The 22922-nt window shown below is 42.3% G+C and overlaps 1 pseudogene; it reads right to left on the bottom strand.

Moving 5' to 3' along the window:
- Positions 1–120: 120 nt before the first annotated feature.
- LOC118842640 lies at positions 121–21598 on the bottom strand (annotated as a pseudogene).
- Positions 21599–22922: the final 1324 nt, after the last annotated feature.

Here is a 22922-nt window from a genome sequence, read left to right as displayed (position 1 = left end):
AAAAATAAATATTAAAAAAAAGAATTACAAAAATAGTTAGGCTTAGAGATCACAACTCCACCAGGACTTTTCAGGCTGTTATTCCTTCATCTTCTGAGGCAAGGTCTTGGTCCAGAACTCCTACTTATCCCTCTTCAGGCTCTTTCCCACATACAACTGCAAATTCAGCTGCAGGTACTCTTCCTTCTGGTCATAGACAGGCCAGTGAATAAAGTCTCCACCATTTGGGTCCCTGGGAGGAAAAACCAAACATTTAGACGAGAAAGGGGCCACTGCATTGACAAGCCTAGCAAGCCACCATCAGCTCAGCCTGAAAGTCAAGGAAGGGGCCCCAAGGAAGGGGTCAGCTGACAGTAGTAGCACCCATAGAGAGACTTCTTGACCCATCCTTAAGCAGTTTGGTCTTAATTTTTTGTGTTGCACCTTTCTAACACATCTGAAGTAGAAGGTTCAAAGAGTGAAAGAACTCACATAGGGAATAAGTAGCCAAGTCAGGATTTGAACTCATATCATTGCACACCATTTCATTGGGGCAGCTTCATGGTACAGTGCATAAATCTCAGCCTAGAGACAGGAAGACCTGAGTTCAAATCCAGCCTCAGACACTTACTAGCTCAGTGACCCTGGCAAATCACTTATCCCTGTTTACCTTTGTTTCCTCATCTGTAGAATGAGCTGGAGAAAGACATGGCAAACCACTCCAGTATATTTGCCAAGAAAACTGCAGATGGGGTCACAAAGAATCAAACACAACAATACTGGACTCCAAATTCCAGGCTCTTGCCACTACCACCTGTCCTAATGGTTCCCAAAGGGGAAGAGAAGTCACTGAGACTGAAGGGTGGTGTTGTGGGCCAAGAGAATTCCTGATCTTCCTTGTTTTCCTTTCAAGATGTGCATTTGTAGGGTGAGTCTGCCAGAGCAATGACTACCCCAACCCTAGTCATGAACTTGAAGAAGAGCTACAATTGGACAGATCCTCTGTGCAGGATTGATGGAAGCACAAGGATAAGAATCACCCAGGCTGGGATGGTGGGACAGGTTAGCATCTACATCAGAGGAGAGGATGAGGGCATTGCTGAGGTCACCAGGTCATTAAGATGGAAATGTGTTTTTTTGCATTCCTGCCTCATCTTCCCTTCTGGGGAGTAAACTTGAGAAAGTCAGACACTGTGTCTTAATTATCTTTGTGTCTTCCCTAGAGCTGAACCAAGGGGTCTGCATGTTGGATGTGCTTAATCATGTGAATTGAATCGAACAGAATAGCTGATTCAATCTCTTGATTCAGTTCACCTGAAAAAAACAGATTGAGTTAGGGGCTGATACCTTAATCTCTACTCACTCAGTCAGCTAGGCAACTATTCACTGCCTCCTCAGTCCCTGGCACTCTGCCAAGGGTTAAAAAAACAAATGCAAAGAATAAAAATTGTTAGAAACATACTCACATTGTCTAGAAATAAGCAAGACTCATTGGGAAGTCAGGAACATTTTAATTATAATTTAAATTTATTCCCCGAATAAATGGGTACCTCCCCTGAACAGAGTACAGGAGAAAGTACAAAGGACTCAGATGGACGCCAGTCCTTTAGTAGACCCTCACCTTGAATCTCCCACCAGGCTCTTCATTGGCCAGATACTGACTGCCTAAGTCATGCTCTCCTCAAATGGCTCATTTAAGCATGTGTACAAGCCTCTGACCTTTCACCTGACCGACCTGAGGCCTGGTTTCTGCTAAAGCTGGGGTGGGGGAGGAAGGGAACTACACCTTCAGTTCTGTGGAAACAAAACTCCTCCTCCCACTTCTTACAAAATTAAAAACCAAATTTCTTCTCAGGCAACTGGGCCTCTATTCAGGGTCTCCTGGGGGAACCTGGTAGGGCAGAAGGATTAGATGTGGTATTAGATAAGGCCATTCCTCTCTCTGAACTTCCGTTTCCTCTTCTGTAAAACAGCCACGATAACAATCCCTCCCTTCCCCCACTGCTACCCCCACAAGGTATTTGGGAGGATCAAATAGCAGCTAGATGATAGGTGGACTGAGTGATGAACATGGAACCAAGAAACTATTAGTTCAGATCCTGACTCAGACCCTTAACTACCTCTATGGCACTTGGCTTGCTCTCTCAGCCTCAGTTTCTTCATCTGTAAAATGGGGATAGTGCCAGCACCCACTTCACAGGAGTGTTTTGAGGCTATCAAATGAGAATGGCACACACAAAGCTCTTTGTAACCCTTCAAGCAGTATAGAAATGCTAACAACATTTAGCTATTGTTATTATCACTATTCAATGGGCTGATGCATGGGAAGGTGCTTTGTGGAAAGGTAAGGCATTTTATTCATTTTGATGTCAGAGAGAGTAAGGTAGATGATGGATATGGCAGGCCAGAGCCCCAGGTATTCTGCCCCCTCTGCCCCCCAGCATGGTCCGCTTTCACAAAATCAGGCCAGCGTAGGCAAGGGTATCTCCAAATTCTCCTATTATGTATCACTTTCTCATTATTCTCATTGTTACCATTCTGTTTCAGACATGTTCCATCACTTACCTAGATTCTTTTTTTTTTTTGAGGCAATAAGAGTTACCTGTCTTGCTCAGGGTCACATAACTAGTGTCTGGGGCCAGATTTGAACTAGGTCCTCCTCACTATGGCGCCAGTCCTCTCTTCACTGCCCCACCTACCTGTCCCCACTTATCTGGACTCTTGCAACAGTCTCCAAACTGGCCTCCCAGTCTCCCCCTCTAATTGGAAAAAAAAATCTCCAACACTTTAGTCTGGCATTCAGAGCCCTCTCTTCTGCTTTTCCAGCCTTATCTCATACTATTTGGACTCTGATCTGTGCTGTGTACATCATGTTTCACCAACAATTGATTCACTGCTCTCCACTGAAAATCAATCACCTTTTCCTACCTTTCTGCCTTGGCTCACTTCGCTCCTCATGGCTAGAATAACCTATCCCTCATTGTTACCTGTTGAAATTCTTCAGTTCCTTCAAGAGCCAATTTAACTACCATGTCTTCCATAAAGTCTTCTCTATATAGCAGCAGAAGGACCCTTTTCTTCCTCAGAGTTCTCACCCCACAAGCTTGTGACACCCCTGTGGATTTAGGTTCTGTTACCTGAGTATGACATGAATCCCTCTCCCCTAAGAAGGGGAGTGCCATCGTGAATCCAGCCCTTGTATTAACTTTGTGTCCCCCCAGGCTGGACACAGAAGCTGCTCCAGAAATGCTTCTGGAATAAACAGCAGGAGAACCTTGGCCTCAAAGGCCAAGATTGGGATTCTAGTCCTGGCTCAGCTGGTAACAGACAATTAAGGCAATTTATATCTCTCTGGTTTCAAATTCCTCTCCTACTAAAAGAGTACATTGGACTAAATTATTGTCAAGAAGTTTTCCCATAAAGCTTCCTAAAAGGGGACATTGGAATTGAGCTTTAATAGATGGGGAAGAATTCAATAGATCAAGCAGGCCTATGAGAGGTAACAGGATGGGGGAGGAAGGAAGACTGGACTGAAAACTGGGAGACACCTGGGCTTGAATCCCAGGTCTGATGTTTATTGACTGTTATGCTGGAGAAATGGATATATGTAATGGCAAGCAAAGTGAGATTTTTGCTGGATCGAATGTGTGTTTAGTTTTACCCAATCAGAGACTTGTGCATTGAGTTCTAGCCAATCAGATGTGCATGAATTCAGCCAATCAGAGCCCTCAGTTCTAGCCAATCAGATGCTGGCTAGAGCTGTATATAAAGAGAGCCCAGAGTGTGGGAGAAGCAGACATTGAGAGGGCATTGAAGAGAAGGTATCAAGAGAGAGCTGTCAGCATTGAGAAGAAAAGAGTTAAAGAATGAGCTGTGAGCACTGAGCTGAGAGGAAACCTAAAAGAGCTGGGAGGACACCTCTAGAGCAGAGAGGAGATCTCCAAGAGTGAGAAGACCTTTGATGGCAGAAACTAGCTGAAGGAGCCTCTGAACTTTGAAGGTGAATGGAGGCAAGTTAGCTTAAGCCTCTTTTGAGAGCTGTTAAATTGAACTGGGCTGTTAACACAGAGCATCTGGACTTTGGAGGTAAATTGAAAAGATAGTGTTGGTGTGTGTTGCTGCCCTGTTAAGCTTTGTTTTCCCAGAAACCAAAGCTGTGGGCAGGAACCCTTAGAGCCTGGTGTAGGGCAGGAGCTTAGAATGGAGCAGTTCCCATGAGTTGATACCTGGTACAAGAGCAGAGAGCTGCCTACATGGGAATCCAGGAGAGAGTATGGAGGAGTCAGCCTACAGAGGAAGAGCCATGGGACTTGGAAGTCAACCTGGAGTCAAGATGAAAGATGACTTTACTTGGACCCTTGTTCTAGTTCCTCTCAGCACTAAGGCAGTCAAGTGCTTTTGACTGAGTCTTGCCTTTGATTGAATCAAAAGTCTTTGATGACTTGCTTGAGTCACAAGAAAGCCTAAGTCACATGGTTGTGACACCCTCTGACCCTGAAGAAGTGTATGATATGCTCTGAGGTTAGCATTTTGCTTTGGGGCCTCACTCATTGGAAGAATGTTGGTGTAGAGATTCTGGGTAGCCATTAAGGAACCCCCTCAGCATTGAAAACCCAGATGTTGGTGCTTCTCCCTCTGGTAACTATGTATGCTTGTATTGCTATGGACAGACAGTTAGAAGCCCTATCTACCTGATTTGCGTTATTTGCTCTGTTTATATAATTTCTGCTTGTAATTTCTGTTTGTGTTTTCTCTGAAGTTCAGGGTGCTGATTTTTTACCCTGAACTAAGTGAATGATCTATGTATGTTTAATTAAAGTGAGACTGTGGACCCTTTAAAATTGCTTTTCTTAGAAAAGCAGATCAAAGGATCTGTGCTAGCAGCCCTCCTGTGTGCTGGAGTTATTGGCCTTACACAGCCACAGTAGCTGCAAGTAACCTTATTGCTACAATATGTCACCACCTCTAGGCTCCTCAGAAGTTTGTTGTTGTTGTTCAATTGTGTCTGAATCTTCATGACCACATTGACCATAGTATACCAATACTAACCATGAGGTTTTCTTGGTGAAGATATTGGAGTGATTCACCATTTTCTTGTTCAGTAGATTAAGGCAAACAGAGGTTAAGTGACCTGCCCAGGGTCACACAGCTAGTAAGTATCAGGTTGGATTTGAAATCAGATCATCCTGACTCCAGGATGTCTCTATTCATGGAGACCTCCTGAGAAGTTTACCCATACATAAAATGGGAATGACGATTCTTGCACTCCCTACCTCATGGATTGTTATGAGAAAGGCACTTTATAAACCAGTATGATAATATGAAGGGAGGACTTTGTAGACACAAAAAACCTGAACAAAGGCACAAAGGTAAGACACTATAGGGAATAGATGAGTTTGGCTGGAGCACAGAGTGTATGCGGGGAATAATATGGGATAAAGCAAGAAAGGCATGGAGACCTCAAAATGTTCAGTCTCTGAATTCTGGGCTGGGTTTGATTAAAAGTCGGGAATCCTTTCTTCTCCCATCTCCGTGGCATCTGCATGGCCAAAATGAAACTCAATCTCACGGGTGCTTTGGCAAAGGATATTCATAAGATTGGAGATTTCAAGCTGGAAGGTACTTCAGAATAACATCTGGTCCAAGCACCTCATTTTCCAGATGAGGAAGCTGTTGTCAAATCAGGATGAAAAACAATAGTTTCAGAATGAAGGAAGAGTCAATGTGGCATAATGGACAGAGTAATTAGATGTAGGGGCAGCCAGGTGGCACAATGAATGGGCAGAGCAGCAGGCCTGGAGTCAGAAAGTCTCATCTTCCTAAGTTCAAATCTGGCTGCAGACACTTAGTACCTGGGAGATCCTGGGCAAGTCATTTAACCCTGTTTGCCTCAGGTTTTTCATGAGGTGGAGAAGAAAATGGCAAACCACTCCAGTATCTTTGCCAAGAAATCTTCAAAAGAGATAATAAAGAGTTGGACATGAGTTAAAAACAAGTAACAACTAGGTGCATTTAGAGCTGCTTTTAACACTTAATGTGGTTCTAACGCTACTGAGTACAGGCAAATAACTCCAACTTGCATTGATGATGCATTGAATAAGGATCTTAGTCCTAAAAGCCTGGGGTCAGGAATCCATTCTGATACATGTGAGCTGTGTGACTTTTGGCAAAGTCGCTTAATCCTCCTGAGATTCAGTTTCCTTCTTTGTAAAATATCCAGTCAATACATCATTCCATAGGCTGTCCTAGGCACTGGGTATGCAACTATAAGAGCAAATAGCTCCCTGCCCTCTAGTTGCTTCAATTCGATGGTTCTAATTTCCAGATCTCTAAATTGGGAATGGTATCATACACATACCATCAAAGACACATGGTCATTGCAAAATTACAGACATGAGATAATATACATCAAATATTTTTATGAAAGAAATATTTTTATGACAGCTATCAATCCCAGAAGATAGAGAGAGCCTTCCCACAACCGTGATTCTTTCTTCCAAAGATCCACAGGGCGTTAGATCTTAAAGGTGACAGAGAACAGAATATTGGATCTAGAAGGGACCGTCACCACCACCACCCTCCTCCTCCTCCTCCTCCTCCTCATCCTCATCCTCATCCTCATCATCATCATCATCAATCATCACATTAATTTAGCGCTTATGCTGTGCCCAGAACTGAACTAATAAACACTTTACAATTTTTCTCAGTTCGTCTTCAGAACAACCCCGGGAGATAGATATTACTATTATCCCCATTTTAAGGATGAAGAAACTGAGGAAAACCAGTTAAATGACAGTGTCTGAGGATAGATTTGAAATCAGGCCAGTTTTCCAAGCATTCTAAACATTGCATCACCTAGCTGCATCCTCCATACCTTAGTTTATAGAATATTAGAGCATAGAATATTACAGTTGAAAAAAAATTTGCAAAGTAGAGTATCAGGAGTGGAAGGAAACTTGAAACAGATTGTGTTGAAACCCAGAATGTTAGAATCAGATTGGATTGGACCCTTCCAGCTCTAAAGATATGAGTCTATAAACAGAATATCTGAGTGGTGAGAGCATGAGACTAGAGAATGAAAAAGCTTAGAACTTTAGAACCTGAAATATTTAAAACACAGAATATTGGAAGGATTTTAGGATATAGTATGCCCAGAGTGGAAGGGATGGAATCTTGGCACACACAAAAAAAATGTTTAGGGGAAAATGAGAATAAGATTTTCACCTCAATTCCATGTAATGAAAGTTGGGTTTCCAGCCCTGCCCTAAGATGTTTTGGCAGTTTCTCTTGGTACTGAAACCCTTACTTCTCAGCCAACATACCTTGTAATGGCCAGGATCTCATCCTCACATTTGCTCCTGAGGCACTGAACCATGGAGGCAGAATTGTGTCTCTCACAAGCAAATAGATTGGCAATGACCTGCAAAGAGGGACCAACAAAGAGTTAATATTCTCATAGAGGAATCCCTGGACTGTATCACAATAGAGGGATCCTTAAGCTAGTAATGGCGAAAAGAAGACCAAGCTGGAATCTGACTGTCTACAGGGGAGAGTCCCTCAATCATGAGCCTGCTCGGTAAAGGGCTCAGTGCCAGCCAATGGGGATGGGGATGGGCAGGAGCAGGTTACAAAGACACAGTCCCTGCTCCCAAAAAGTTTACCATTAACTCAGAGAGAAAAGACCTAAATATCCCTAAAGGACACATGATAAGGTCTGATATATTGAAAGAGCTGTGACATTGGCTCAGAGAGCTGAGTTCTGGTTGCACCTCAGTCACCAACTCATTGTGTGATCTTGGACAAGTCACAGAATGACAGAACCAGAGAGGTAGAAGGTACCATACAGATCATTCCATCTCACCTGTACCTGGGACCCCTTGGAGAATGCTTCCTGCTTTTCTGGGGGTGTCAAAAAAGAGAATTTGGAGCTAGAAGGGACTTTACAAACCATCTAATAAAACCAGCTTTTACAGAGGAAGAAACTGAGGCCCCAAGAAGGAAATGCCTGACCTACAATCACAGAACCAAGGAAGAAGCAGAGGCAGGAATTGAATTCTCCCTCTCTGTGACTCAGTTTCCTCTCCTGTAAAATAAGGTGGTTGGACTGGATGATCTCTATGGTAACTGTCAGCTTCAACATTCAGTGGCATTCCAGTGTACATTCTTATTGCCCGGGAGAGCTGGAAGATCAATGGGACACCAGGCCATGGGGTTGGGAGGCCAAAAGTAATTGCAAAGAACAAAGAACAAGGAACTTACATTCATAATTGATTCTGATCTGGAAGAAATGAAGCCAGGAAGGATGGCCACACTGCTCTGAATGATTGCTCTGTGGAACAAGACCTTGAACATAGGGGACACAACCTGGGGGAGCAAAGCACAGCAGAGGGGAGAAGGGAACAGTCATGGGGAGACCCAGACAGTCCTAGCTTAGCAGAGACAGAGAGACTGTGAGTCTGAAAGCCAGGGCTGTTATTTACCCTGCCATACCCCTAAGCCAATGGTATAAGAGAGTCCCAAACAGCAGACTCTTTTTGGGATCCTGGTCTTTGGGCCCTTTGGCACAGCCAGGCCTATAAGACAATTAGATAGAAAAGAGGGCTAAGTAGCGTTGGCCATGGTCCACAGCACTCTGGGTGGTTCAGTAAAAGGTTATGATAAGATGCCTGTGCTCTATAACCCAGCTACACTATTCCAATGTCCTGCCCCCTTATAAGGTAACATTGTCTATTGATTATTGATTACTATTTGTTTATCGATTATGAGAAATCCCAGGGTTGTTGTGAGGATCAAATGACTTCAAATCCAAGAGTTTTTTCCACTATATCATGGGAATTTCCTACTTTCCCACCAGCTCTTATTTTTTTAGCATTATCCTTACACCGAAGTCTTCTTCCCATGCACATCACAGCCTAGAGGCTATGTCAGAGATGTGCAAACTCCTAGGGGAGGAGGGTTATTAAGCCATAAGATCTTTGCCTCTAAGCCCCCTAATGGATTTTATGTATGTCATATGAGGGACAGCCATGCTAAGCTCTCAGAGGGTCATCAGCAAAGACTGGAGAGAACAGACCTGCAGCCACAGCTTGTCACAAAGGCCACCCGGGAAGGTGCAGAGAGCCTCTGAGCAGCATTGGGAAAACATGCACCTCAGTGGCGAAATCGGGTATCACTTGGTCTTGAATTATTTCATTATTACACTGTGTATTTCTTTTCCTCTTACTAAAAGTTGTTAGTAAGCTTCTAAAAAGGGATAACTCATCTACTATCTCCAGTAAAGTAAGAGGGAAAAGGTTGTAGATGTTTAGTTGGGACTAGGGCAGGGAAGTGTAGTGGGATCTGCAAATGAAAGGCAAGGGCAGGTGCCAGCCTTAGAGAAAGAAGTCAGCAGCCCCAATGGTTCTGAGAAGGGGAAAGATAAGAGAAGACGAAGAAAAACTCAGGTCTGTGAGACTAGTTTTGGCTACAAGAGGCCTCCTTCAGGCTGGGGTCATATCTTTACCACCTACATGTGAGGAAATACTTGTTGCCCTGGCAGACTCCCCAAATATGGTCACATGGACAGGATCTCCTCCAAAGTGGGTGATGTTCTTCTGGACCCACCCCAGGGTAGCCATCTGATCCAGGTAACCCCAGGGGCCGGGTGTATGCTCATCCCCAGTGCTGAAAACCAGCTGTTAGAGAATGTTGGAGAATTCATAGGATTATGATATTTAAAGACCATCTCATGTCGCTGGATAATGCAATGGACAGAATGCTGGACCTAGACATGGCAAGACCATTTGTTTGCTACTAGCTGTGTGACCAGGGGTTATTCATTTAGATCTCTGCCTCAGTTACCTCATCTGGAAAATAGGGATAATAATAGCATATATCTCTCAAAGTTCTTGCAGGGATAAAATGAGACACTGTTTATAAAGCACTTTGTAAACCTTAAAGGACCATACAAATGCTAGTTGTTGTTGTGCTTCTTTTACAGACGTTAACTGTTGAGACAGATCTTGAATTCCTCCACCTGAAGGACTCCCAGTATGGGCCTCTTTAGCAGCTCTCTGGACCTTCCAGGGGGAGCCTCTGCCATGCTGCTTTCTTCCCTTCCAGCTTACTCCCCAATCTCTTCCACCTCCCCACAAACTGCCTTGCCCCCACTCTCCCTTCCCCCTCCTTTTTTTTACCTCTCTTTTCTTGTTTGTCCTTCCCTACTAGAATTTCGAGTCAAGTCAAGAAACCTTTACTGATCACCTACTATGTGCCAGGCACTATACCAAGCTCTGATCATACAAAGAAAGGTAAACATAATCCCTGCCCTGGAGGACTTTATTGTAATGGGGGAGACAGCATGCCAATAGCCGTGCCCAAACCAGAACTATACAGGATAGAGTGGGGATGATCCCAGAGGGAAAGCCCTGGCAGTAAGGGAGATGGAGAGGCTTCTTGCAGAAGGTGGGATTAGCACTGAGTCCCGAAGGAAGCCACTAGGAGGAGGAGGGAAAATGAACAGATAAAATGGAGTATCTTTTTCAGGGACCAGGAAGAAGGCAGAATGTGCAGGAGAATGAGATTACAAAGTTAGGAGGAGGCCAAGCTCCTCTCCATGAACTCCAGTCCAGCAACATGGTCCTTCTTGCTGTCCTCACACACAACTCTGTACCTCCCAAGTCTGACTTTCCCTGGCTATCCCCATGACTGGAATTCCTTAAAGGCATGTGAGACAGCTCTAATCCAGCTTTCTTCAAGAGATCTCACTTTGCCTCCTCCCCCCTCCCCCCAATACCCCTCACTGCTAGTGCCTTCTAGAGCAAGAATCCCAGTTTGAGGCTTTATAGAAAATTGTTCCTGGGGAAGCTAGAGGAAGCATGAGTTTATTACTATGCGGTGCACCAACCAGGCAAAACAAAAATGAAAGCCTCTCTCTCTCTCTCTCTCTCTCTCTCTCTCTCTCTCTCTCTCTCTCTCTCTCTCTCTCTCTCTCCCTCCCCGTGACAACCTCCATTGACAGGCAGAGATTAAGGGAACTTATATCAGAGAGACTCATACATTGGCAAGGACTTAGTGAGAGTACACACTCACAGTGAGGAATGAGCAGGTCAGTCTTATCCCTTAAAGGGAGATTGGTCAGGACATCAGCACCACATGTGAGAGATGGTATTCTTAATCAGACCTGGATGTGGTGGGGAAATTCCTCAGGATCCCTTATTGATGCTGGACTCAGGAACTCCAAGAATGGGTGTCAGCACACAGTCATGCAGTCAGCTGGGAATCTATTCAGTTGAGGTTACAGGATCAGAATAAGTCAGGGTGTGTGAAAGTACTGGCTATTTGTTATTATTTAAATGTTTATGGTTACTTACCCTGTGACTCCCTATTGGAGTCCTATCACTTATAACAACAATGTGACACAATGTATTTCAAAAGTCACAATTGTCACACCTTCGCTCTAAAATCACTTCTCCTTTACATTGTATATATTTTGTATCCTTATAGCTATTTATATGCTGTCTCCCATTAGAACTGAACTCCCTGAGAATAGAAATGGACTTCCTTTTGTATCCCAAGCACTTACCACAGTGATTGGCTTATAATAACTGCTTAAAATGCTTGTTAACTGACTGATTGACTGAATAAGGGGGTGATGGTCTAACCACTGCTGTACGAAGACCACTGACAGCTGAGTGGAGGATGAACTGGAGTAGGGAGAGAAGGGGCAAAGAGGCCAACCAAGCAGTCATTGTAAGTCTGAGAGTAACGTAGTGAGAGTTTGAACTGGAGTGGTGATAGTGTCCAGCTCCTCCTGTAGGACTGAGGTAAAGGAGGAGATAGCAACAGAAGGCATCTGATCAATATAAGATAAGGAGGAGGGCATAGGAGGGAGATCAGTGGAAGGCCTCATTTTTTTCAGCAATATATAAAGCAAGGTTGTGAGCTGAGATGGTGAGGGGAGGAGAAGCCAATGAGAAGTTTGAAGACGGATGCAAAGGTTTAGAAAAGCCAGGCTGAGAACTGATTACAGAGGTGCAAAAAGGTTGTCTCGCCACAGCGATGACACAGTTAAGATTATGAAACATTAATCTGAATGGACCAAGCAACACAGTTTCATGATTTTCTCTAACTTCATTTGGCAGTATGTGAAGAAGAGCAAAAAGTGTGGATGCCATTGGGAGTGAGGCAAGGCTGAGGGTTGGCAGGGAATAATTTGTCATAGGATAAGGGGTCAGTGTACATATCAAGTGATTCACTAAGGGGTTAGGATGGAGAAGGGAAGAGAGTATAACCAGCAGGGGTGATAGCCTGGGAAAGAACTGAGGGTAAGGAGATTGAAGGTCAAGGTGAGGATGAAGAACAGAGTTAGGGGTTACAAGGCAGAGAGTCTAGTAGAATGGTAAGAGATTATAACTAGATAGAGGAATTTCAGAGTTAATGAACATATAAGTGGAACACTCATGAGTGAAGGTAAAATCAAGGGTGTTACCATCTCTGTAGCTGAGGTGGCGTGGAGGAGTAGGTTATGAGAAATGAATATACGGAGGAACTGGGGAGTTAGAATGTTTAAGGGAATAGCAAGATGAAGTCCCTCAGTATGAAGACGGGACTTGGGACAGAGAAAAAGACTGTAAAGAAGGCACTTAACTCACTGAGAAAGAAAGGAGAGTGTACTACAGGGTGGTAAATAACAGCCACTAGAATCTTGATTGGGTGATGAATATGGATTTAATGATCCTCAAAGGAGAAGTTGCTGAGTGATGGTTGTAGAGGGAGAGTCTGGAAGTGGTAATGGGAAACAAGAAGTATTTTGGCTTCCCTGTGATGGAGGCATGAGTGAGAAAGAAAATAGTGCCTAGAAATGATCACCAGGAAAGTTGCCATCAGAAAAATGTCAGGGCTTCAGGAGTACAAGCAGAGACAAGAGGTAAGAAAGGAAAGGGTTAAAGATAAAAACAGTTTTGTTACTTATGGAGCAGGCATTCCAGAGAGCACAGTAAAAGGGATAGATAACTTTACATAAGTCATTACAGAAAATTGTGAGTGGGAGATAACTCATGTGAAGACTTCACAGAGAGAGAAAATACAGATTATTTCCTTCTTTCATTCTTAAAGTAAGTAGAGTTGGAGGCGGGAGGGGAGGGATTAAAATGGACTCAGGATTTAACCTTGCAGGGAGTGGATTGCCTAACTCTTAGGAATTCAGGCCTTGGGACAGTAAGTGCCCTCCCTTTCTCTCCCTTAGTCCTAGCACAAAGTTTTTACCAAATAAGGATATAATGGACTACATACGGGTTCTTTGTTTCCTGCTCCAGGAAGACTCCCCCTCCCCTCCTTCATTCCTCCTCTTTACCTTAGCCATATTACTGCCACCTCAGCATCTAGTTGCTAAATAAAGAGTTATGTTTTGAATTGGCTGTGCTTGATTTCCTGGTTCTTTGTCTAGCTTTTTGCACCTAGATTGTAAGCCCACCTCCCAGCCAATGGAGAGGAGGGATAGTGGTGGGCAGGAATCTTTTGCGTTAGGATATAAATTGGTGCCTTGCCTTTTGTAATTCACCTCCTTCCACTAGTTTGTCCTAGTGGAGGTGACGCAACTTTCTCGTGAGAATTGAATGAATACTTTCTGTTCTTACATCCAGACGCCTCTTTGCTTTATAAATTTTATATTGGTAAGGGTACCCCACACAATTGGGACTTGGAAAGCTAATGTAATCATGACCTTTATTACTATGCAGTACAGCAAGCCAGGATTAGGTTAACACAGTAGGATCATCTCGTTTACTTTTGTGACCACAATACTTAGTACTTAATGTTTTATCTACCTGCCTATCTGTCTTCTAGTCCAACCATCCCTCCATCCATCCATCCATCCATCAATCCAACCATCTGTCCATCTATCCATCTGTCCAGCCAGCCAGCCAGCCATCTATCTATCTATCTATCTATCTATCTATCTATCTACCTACCTACCTACCTATCTATATATCAATTGATCAATCCACCTATCTTTCTATCTAGAATCTGAGGCCAAGGGAGAAGTGAACTTATTGGTCCTAAGAAATAGGGCCATAATTTGAAATTGGGTCCTCTGGCCACAAACCTAATGCTTTTTCTACAATATCATTAGTTTGGGGGGAAGGCAAGGAAAGACAAAATATAAGTTGTCTAGTCAGGAATTTATCTTTATCAACATTCAACCACTCACAGATCTGGAAATTGCACTCATGTTTCGCTGGGGTCAAATCTCACCTGAAGAACCCAAGGACACCAGCCCTTTACTGGATGGTCACCACTACCACATTCTGGGAGGCAGACAATATTTAACCATCATATGTGAAAGTAGAGCCAACAATGAGACTACCACCATGGATCTGCACCATCATCTGCAGAAATCAGACATGGCTTTCTTTACAGGAACAAATATCACCAAGCATGACTCTGCCACTCCAGTTGAGCAACTGGAGAATATTGTATGCTGTTATCTTGTGACCAATGATAAAGTAGCTCTAAAGGTGAGTGAATTTGCCTATCAAGATACTGTATATCAGGAGTTGACAAGATTTGCATCAGAGCTCCTCTCAGGTAAGAGCCCACTTGACTTAACTCAGAGGTAGTTCAGATCCTCCTTGGAATCTTCCTGGGAGAATCAACTCCCTAAGATCCTCTTGCTGCCAAATACACACTGAGCAAAACAGGTGCTTCCAAAAGATCTTTGTTCCCATGGGAACAGGGAAAAGAGGCAGAACTCCCTTCTAAGGGACACAGACCCAAACAGACAATAGAGAATGCACCCTGGGCAATAAGATCTTCATCATCATCTTGTGAGTGTTCAACTGTGGCCCAGAGAACCTTTCTATGTAACAGTAGCTGCTCTCTCCAAGCAAAGATAACCTGCTAGAATAGATTAGCAGCACTAGGCTATGCCTTCTATTGGTTCTTTTTTTAATTTGTATTACTTTTTAATTTATATCATAAAACAAGCATTTCTATAACAAAGTATAATAAAAAAGATTGCACATGAAACAGCAAAGCTACTATATACAACTTGTTATTCCTTTTAAATAACAATTCCTTTGATAACAAAGTTATCAAAATACATTCTATCTCTTTTGTGGTTGTTCTTACAGGTTACTCACTTTATAGGGAGAAGTTTCAAGTGATTAATATTCATCTTTAAAGGACTTTAACCCATACCCTGCCCATAGACCTGTGTTTAATCCTTCTAATTATATTTGCCTTGTGGAGATGTGGTGGGGCAGGAAGGAATATCGTTTCAGTCTTATATCACTGACACCAAACAGGATACCCCAACTACAACACTGGAGACCACAGTAACTTTCAGCCAAGATTAAGCTTTGGGGCTCCATACCATCAGGAAACCAGAAAAAGTAAATTGTATCCTTAAAATCTTAATGTTGTTGTTGAGTAGTTTTCAACACTTTGTGATCCAGTATGGGTGTTGCTTGGCAAAGATACTGGGTTTGTTTGCCATTTCCTTGTCCAATGGATTAAGGCAAATGGAAGTTAAATGATTTACCAGGCTGACACTGCTAGTGAGTACCTGGGGCCAGATCTGATCTCAGATCTTCCAGACACCAGGTCCAGTGCTCTATCCAATTCTAAGTGTTAAATCCTGATCTAAGAACAAATCTTATAATCTCTATATTTAAAATTACAAGAGATAGACCTCCTGTTACTATTCAGCGATACCATGATGTTTTGAATGTGTGGTTCCTTTTGTTAATGCATTGGGATGCTGCATGCCTAGGGTGGCAGAGAGATGAAGGGGCTTTTGCTCACATGGAAAGATTATTTCCCTTCAATGGAATATAACAAGCAATTGGTTAGAATTCTGTGGGCATGTTTGGGCATCAGGAAGTAGCTAGAGCCCTGCTATGAGAGCAAATGCAATGGATCAAATCCTGGGCACTAAAAAGCCATAGTGTGGACCGGCTATTGCAAGGGCACATTTTGTTATGAGTAACTGAATGCATGGAGACAACAGGGAGCACTTCATACATGGGGACTTGCCTTGGATCTCCTTCCCTTGTGTGCGTATGACTATGTACCCAGAATTCTGTCTCAGACAAGAGCATCGAATCATAGGTTTTAGAGCTGAAAGGGGATTTAGAGACTACCTAGTGTGGTGCCCCCATCTGACAGATGGGGAAACTGAGGCCCAGAGAAGTTAAGTGACTTGCAGAAGGTCATACAGTTAGTAAGAGCCAGAACTGGTCTTTGTCCTCAGGAATTCTCACTCTAATCCTGTGTTCTCTTCCCTACCCTCCTTGCTTCGGTTGCTACCACACTCATCTCCCTTCTGACCCACCATTCAAACCATAAACCCTTAGGGTACAAACAATGAAGAAAATTGTAGGATAAGATTCTTTCTGGTATGGAAGGTCTGAATCCAGGCCTGCTGAGCTTTGCCTGAGCAAGCTCAGTGTCTCTTAGACAAAATTACTCCGCCCCATGGAAACAGGCAACCTCACATCTCCCCCAGTTCACTCCTTCCTTCCAGGTTCCCCTTACTCTCCTGGAAACAATTGAAATTCATTTTTGTCTCCCTTTGCAGGGCCAGCATAGGTGGCATTTCCTCCAGTTTTCTCATCCTCCCAGCCCTAGAGTATTCCAAAGCCCAAACTCCTTTTGTGAAAACAACTCTGATAATTCTGTATTTCGGAACTTGTTCTGACTCTGTGGCATATTCATTCATTCAATACATTTACTGAGCATCTACTATATGCAAGGCTCTGTGATGTGTATTTAGAATAATACTAGGTCCATGTCCTCAAAGTACTTTCAATTAACTAGAGGACAAGGATAGCAAAAGGATCCAAAAACTAAAACACAGACTGATTTAGTCTGTACTGGACCTGGAGTCAGGAAGATTCATCTTTCTGAGTTCAAATCCACCTTCAGAGACTTAGTAGCTGTGGGACCCTGGACACTTTAAGTCACTTCACCTTTTTGCCCTCAGTTTCCTTATCTTCTTTTCAGAAGAAAGTGACAAACCACTCCAGTGTCTTTGCCAAGAAAACCCTAAATGGGATCATAAAGAGTCAGACACAAGTGGACAATGACGGAACAACAACAACGTAGTCTGTATTAAGTGACAGGATGAGTGCCATGAGGGAGATCCAAAATAACATTAAGGGAGCTCAGAGGAAAGAGAAAACACACCTCTCTTTGTATCCTCAGGACTGAAGAAAAGGGCTCCAGGCTTGTGGAAATGATAGTTGAATTGAATGTTGGTTTCTTGAGGTTCAGAGAAGGCTTCATGGGCCGATGACATTTGAGCAGTTAGGTTCACTATCGTTTACTTTAAGGAAGGATACCTGGTGTAGATGATAGAGGGCTAGCATTGGAGTGAGAAGGACTGGGTTCAAGTCCTGCCTTGGACACATAGGAGATATAGTACGTGACCACAAGGAAGTTACTTAGCGTCTCAGTACACCAGACAAGCCAAGGCCCCGAGTTACAAAAGAGGTGCCTGTCTTCATCAGCAGATTTTCCACACAGTGAAGTTCCCTACATCAACAAGATGATCAGGACAGGATCAAGAAGTGTTTGGAAAGTCACTTTATCACTACTATGCTGAATTCCTTTAGCAATAATAACCTGTAGCAGAAACAGATATCATTCCAAATGATGGAGCTAATTCCCTAAAGTAACTTCAGTCATTTTCAGTCATGTCCAACTATCCATGACCCTATTTCAGGTTTTCCTGGCAGAGATACTAGAGTAGTTTGCCATTTCCTTCTCCAGCTCATTTTACAGATGAGGAAACTGAGGCAAACAGAGTGAAGTGACTTGCCCAGGGTCACACATCTAGTAAGTGTCTGAGGCCAAATTTGAAGTCATGAAAATGAGTCTTCCTGACTCCAAGCCTAGACCTTTATCCACTGTGCCACCTAAATGCCTTGAAGTAATGAGGAGGCAGATTTCAGCCTCATAGGAGGAAACATTTGCTAACGATGTGAGTTGTTGCCCAAGAGCAGATTGGAATGCCTAGAGAAGGTAAAAACAGGTTAAAAAAAAACATAGTGAGCTCCCTGACCTGGACTACTTCAGAGAAGGCTAGATGACTTGTCAGAGATATTTAGAGAGGATGACTGTCCCCATACTGGTGGAAAGAGATGACCTCCAAGTTCTGATGCCCTGGGATTCTCATCCCCTGCTGGGGAAGTTGCAGAAGTCTGGCTTACCGGCAATCTGGCCCCCTCCTTTGTGTGGACGGAAACATAGATATTGAGGTACAAACAGTCTTCAGAACTGGCAGTGATGGGGATGTTCATTTTCATGCTCCTTGCCATATTTTCTAGGGTAGTGACATCCTACAAATACTTGAAATGAACAACCTGAATAGAACCATATGGGGATAAAACATGATCTCCTTTGACCCTCACAATTCCCTTGGGAGGTGGGTGCTGTTATTATCCCTATTTTACAGATGAGGCAACTGAGGCAGGCAGAGCTGCAGTGACTTGCCAACATTTTGCAACTTCCTATAGAGTCTTTTTTCTTGTTCATTGTTTATTGAAATGTTTGGGTTTGTTGGTGATTGTTAAATTGGAAATTAAGTATTTTTTAAATTTAAAAAAACTTGAAAGCCAAATATTACTAACAGGTGAACTGCTGGACACAATGTAGGGTGTGAATGTCACGGAATGTGGTTGCTGTAAGAGAGGATGAACGTGAGGAAGTCAGAAAACCTGCTGCAGACTGATGAAAGTCGACTTCAACTAATGCAGATCATGACTAGTAACATTTTGCCAAGAGCAGCACTGCTGGCCACTGTGTCAGGTGGATTTTCTTTGTCATAGAGGAGCACTATGATGGAGAGTAGGAGGCAGGCTGGAGTATGGAATGGGGAATAAGTGTGGTTTCCAAAACAAAAGGCATCAACTACTTAAAAAAAAACAAGGGATCAGATTCAATGACCTCTAAGGTGTTCCCCTTCTTTCTGAGCCTACCATTCTGTGAGTTCTAGCTTTGTTATTAAGTAAGTTTCTGACTTCGAGTGACTCACTTAATCTCTGGAGTTGTTCTGTGGTGTCTGACTCTTCATGACCCTTTATGAGGTTTTCTTGGTAGAGATATTGGAGCAGTTTTATTTCTTTCTCCAATTCATTTTAAAGATGAGGAAACTGAAGTAAAAATGGTTAAGAGACTTGCCCAGGGTGACACAGTTGGTAAGTATTTGAGGCCAGATTTGAACTCAGGTCTTTCTGACTCCAGGCCTAGTGTTCTATCCAGTGAACTACCTAGCTGCCTCTCCCCTCTGTTAGCATTTGTTTTCCTATCTGTAGTAATATGTGTATCAACTACCTCATAGTATTTTTCTAAATTCTGTTATTCTCCAAAGTCTAAATAAACATGAACTATTATCATTAAACAATTATTTGAGATCTCATTGCCCATGGGGAGATTCAGAACATTCACTTCTTCAACAAATATTTAACAAAAGTCTACTGTGAGCCAAACATAGAGATAAAATTTGAATAAAAATTGATGGCACCCTTGTGCTCATCTGGTAAGAAAAGTATAGAGGAAGGTGCTTATGTGGGTGGATGAGCAGTCACATCTCTCACATTGCTCCATGAATCCAGTGGTTGTGGAGGAGAAAACCCCAGGGCCCCCACAGGGGGTATGGCAAAGGGGATTCCCAGGAAAACATGGACACCTTTGTCAATCCCCTTGATACTGATTTGAGTCCCTTGGATCTGTCCAGACTCAGTGCTCCTGATGAAGTCATCAGCATGATGCCCTGTGAACAGGGGGGAGAGAAATCCTCAGGTACAGAGGGTTGAACTGATGTCCAAATTCCCCACCTACTGATGGACCCCACCACCAATCAATTTTTCATCAGATGAGAATGCAAGCTTCCTCATATTTCTGCAATGGTTCTTTTCATTTCCATTAAAGATCTGCAGGGATGGGGAACTTACTCCAGAGAAAGGCCATTTGCACTTTTAGACAGCTCTGGCACTGACTCCGGAGCTATCCAGCTTTGGGGATTCTGATTCTCAAGATCAAAGCAATGGCTCCCCAGCAGTAGCACCCCCAGCCCAGCTTAGGCAACCACAGAGCTAAAAATCAGTGCCATGTAGTTTATCAGTATGATCCAACTGAACAGTGACTTAGTGAGCAGCTATTATGGGAAATGCCCTCAGCTCTGAATTGAGGATAAAACAGCAAAAATTTACATTCTCCTAGAGAACAATGACCTGTGCACCAATAACTAAGAATACAAGAGAGAAGTATAAAGAAGAGTTCCTGGTCACTGGATATGTACAGGAAGTTTTCAGATGAAGAAATCAAAGCTATCTATAGTCGTAGGGGAAAATCAATCACTATTGATTAGACAAATACAAATTAAAGCAACTCTGAGGTGCCACCTCACACTTATCAGATTGGGTAACATGACAGAAAAGGAAAATGATACATGTTGGAGAAGATGTGGAGAAATTGGGACACTAATTCACTATTGGTGGAGTTGTGAATTGATCCAACCATTCTGGAGAGCAATTTGTTCCTATCCTGTGATCCAGCAATACCACTACTAGGTCTGTATCCCAAAGAGATCAAAAAAGGGGTAAAGAACTCACATATACAAGAAAATTACTAGCTGTTCTTTCTGTGGTGGCCAAGAATTGGAAATTAAGAGGATGCCCATCAATTGGGAATTGGCTGAACAAGTTGTAGTATATGATTCTAATGGAATAATATTGTGCTATGAGAAATAATGAGCAGGTGGATTTCAGAAAAACCTGGAAATACTTAGAAGAATTGATGCTGAGTGAATGAGCAGAACCAGGAAAACATTGTACACAGTAACAGAAACATTGTGTAATGATCAACTATGATTGACTTAGCTCTTCTCAGCAATACAATGATCCAAGACAATTTCAAAAGACTCATGATAGAAAATGCTGTCCACATCCAGAGAAAGAACTGTGGAGTTTGAATGCAGATCAAACTATTTCTTCTCTCTTTTTGTTTTGTTTTGTTTTGTTTCTTCTTTCTCATGATTCATTCCACTGGTTATAATTCTTCTTTGCAACATGAAATGTGAAAATATGTTTAATGTGAATGTATGTGTAGAGCCTATATCAGACTCCACACAATCTTGGGGAGGAGGGAGAGGAGGGAGGGGGAGAAAATTTGGAACTCAAAAACTTGTGGAACTGAATGTTGTAAAGTAAAAAGAAATAAATATTTTAGCAGAATGTTAAAACCTATCTTTTTATGTAATTGGGAGGAAAATCTAATACTATTCACAAAAAAAGAAAGAATGAAAGAAAAAGAAAGTAAAGAAATAAGCTGCACCACATCTTCTCAGGCAAATACAGGGCTCTGATTTATATTCTGTGAAAAGATCCTCCCCTGAATCCTGACTACTTCAAAATGATTGACCTTTCCCTCTCCCCACACCTCACAAGTGCCTAATAGAAGAGTTTTTATACACAAGCCCCTTATCTCCAATGGGAAAATCAAAGGACTCCTCCTAACTCCCCCCAGAAATAATCCCCTACTCTGGGTCAGCTTGGCAGAGTTGCTCACCCATGGATTGAATCAGGAGGCTCAGAACCCTCAAATTCAGGACCTTGGGTAGCAGGGAAGTCTTCTACATCTTTCCCTCTGCACAGCCTTCTGATTATGCTTAATCAGATCTGAGGCCTAGCTTTTAATATAAAAAGAAATTGTTCAAAGGACATTTCTGGTAATCTGGAGCTGAGGATTGCTCAATGAACTTCCTCATCAGAACTTGTCTTAGAGCTATTTGGAAAAAACTTAGACTGAATCTCTAAAGACAAAAGACAGGTCTGAACATCCATCCATCCAGCAGGAATATTCTGTTAAATGTAATAACAAGCTCTCTGGGAAACAAAAACAAACAATTGTATCCATGACATACGCTTCTTTCAAAAAATTTACGTTTAAATTTATGTATTTATTTTTAGTTTTGAACTTTCATTTTTTATAAGATTTTGAGTTCTAAATTTCCCCCCCTCTTCCACAAGATAGCATGCAATAGGCTATACATGTATGATTATATTAAACATATTTTCACATTAGTCATGTTGTGAAAGAAGAATCAGAACAAAAGGGGGAAAACATGAGAAAGAAAAACAAAAGGCAAAAAAGGAAATAGAAAACAGTATGCTTTGATCTGCATTCATACTCCATAGTTATTTCTCTGGATATGGATAGGACTTTCCATCATGAATCTTTTAAAATTGTCTTAGATAATTGCATTGCTCAGAAAAGCTAAGTCTAACAAATTCGGTCAATACACAATGTTGCTGATACTTTGTACAGTGTTCTCCCGGTTCTGCTCACTTCACTCAGCATCAGTTCATGAAAGTCTTTCCAGGTTTTTCTGAAGTCTGCCTGCTCATCATTTCTTATAGAAAAAAGTATGATAGCTTTAATTTCTTTATTGGAAAACTGCCTGTTCATATCCTTTGACCATTTATCAATTGGGGGATGACTTGTATTCTGATAGACTTGGCTCAGTTCTCTATATATTTTAGAAATGAGACCTTTATCAGAGACACTGTCTATAAAAGTTGTTTCCCAGTTTTTTGCTTCCCTACTAATCTTGGTTGCACTGTCTTTGTGCAAAAAATTTTTTTAATTTAATGTGATCAAAATTATCCATTTTTCATTTTATAATGTTCTCCATTGGTTATAAATTCTTCCCTTCCCCATATGTCTGACAGGCAAACTATTCTTTGCTCTCCAAATTGGCTTATAGTTTCACTCTTTATGTCTAAATTGTGTACTCATTTTGACCTTATCTTGATATACAGTATAAAATGTTGGTCTATGCTTAGTTTCTGCCACACTGTTTTCTACTTTTCCCAGCAATTTTTGTCAAATAGTGAGTTCTTATCCCAGAAGATGGAATCTTTGGATTTATCGAACAGTAGATTACCATACTCACTGACTAC

This window comes from Trichosurus vulpecula, chromosome 3 (genome assembly GCF_011100635.1).
Source record: "Trichosurus vulpecula isolate mTriVul1 chromosome 3, mTriVul1.pri, whole genome shotgun sequence".
NCBI lineage: Eukaryota > Metazoa > Chordata > Mammalia > Diprotodontia > Phalangeridae > Trichosurus > Trichosurus vulpecula.
This window is presented reverse-complemented; position numbering and strand designations above follow the sequence as displayed.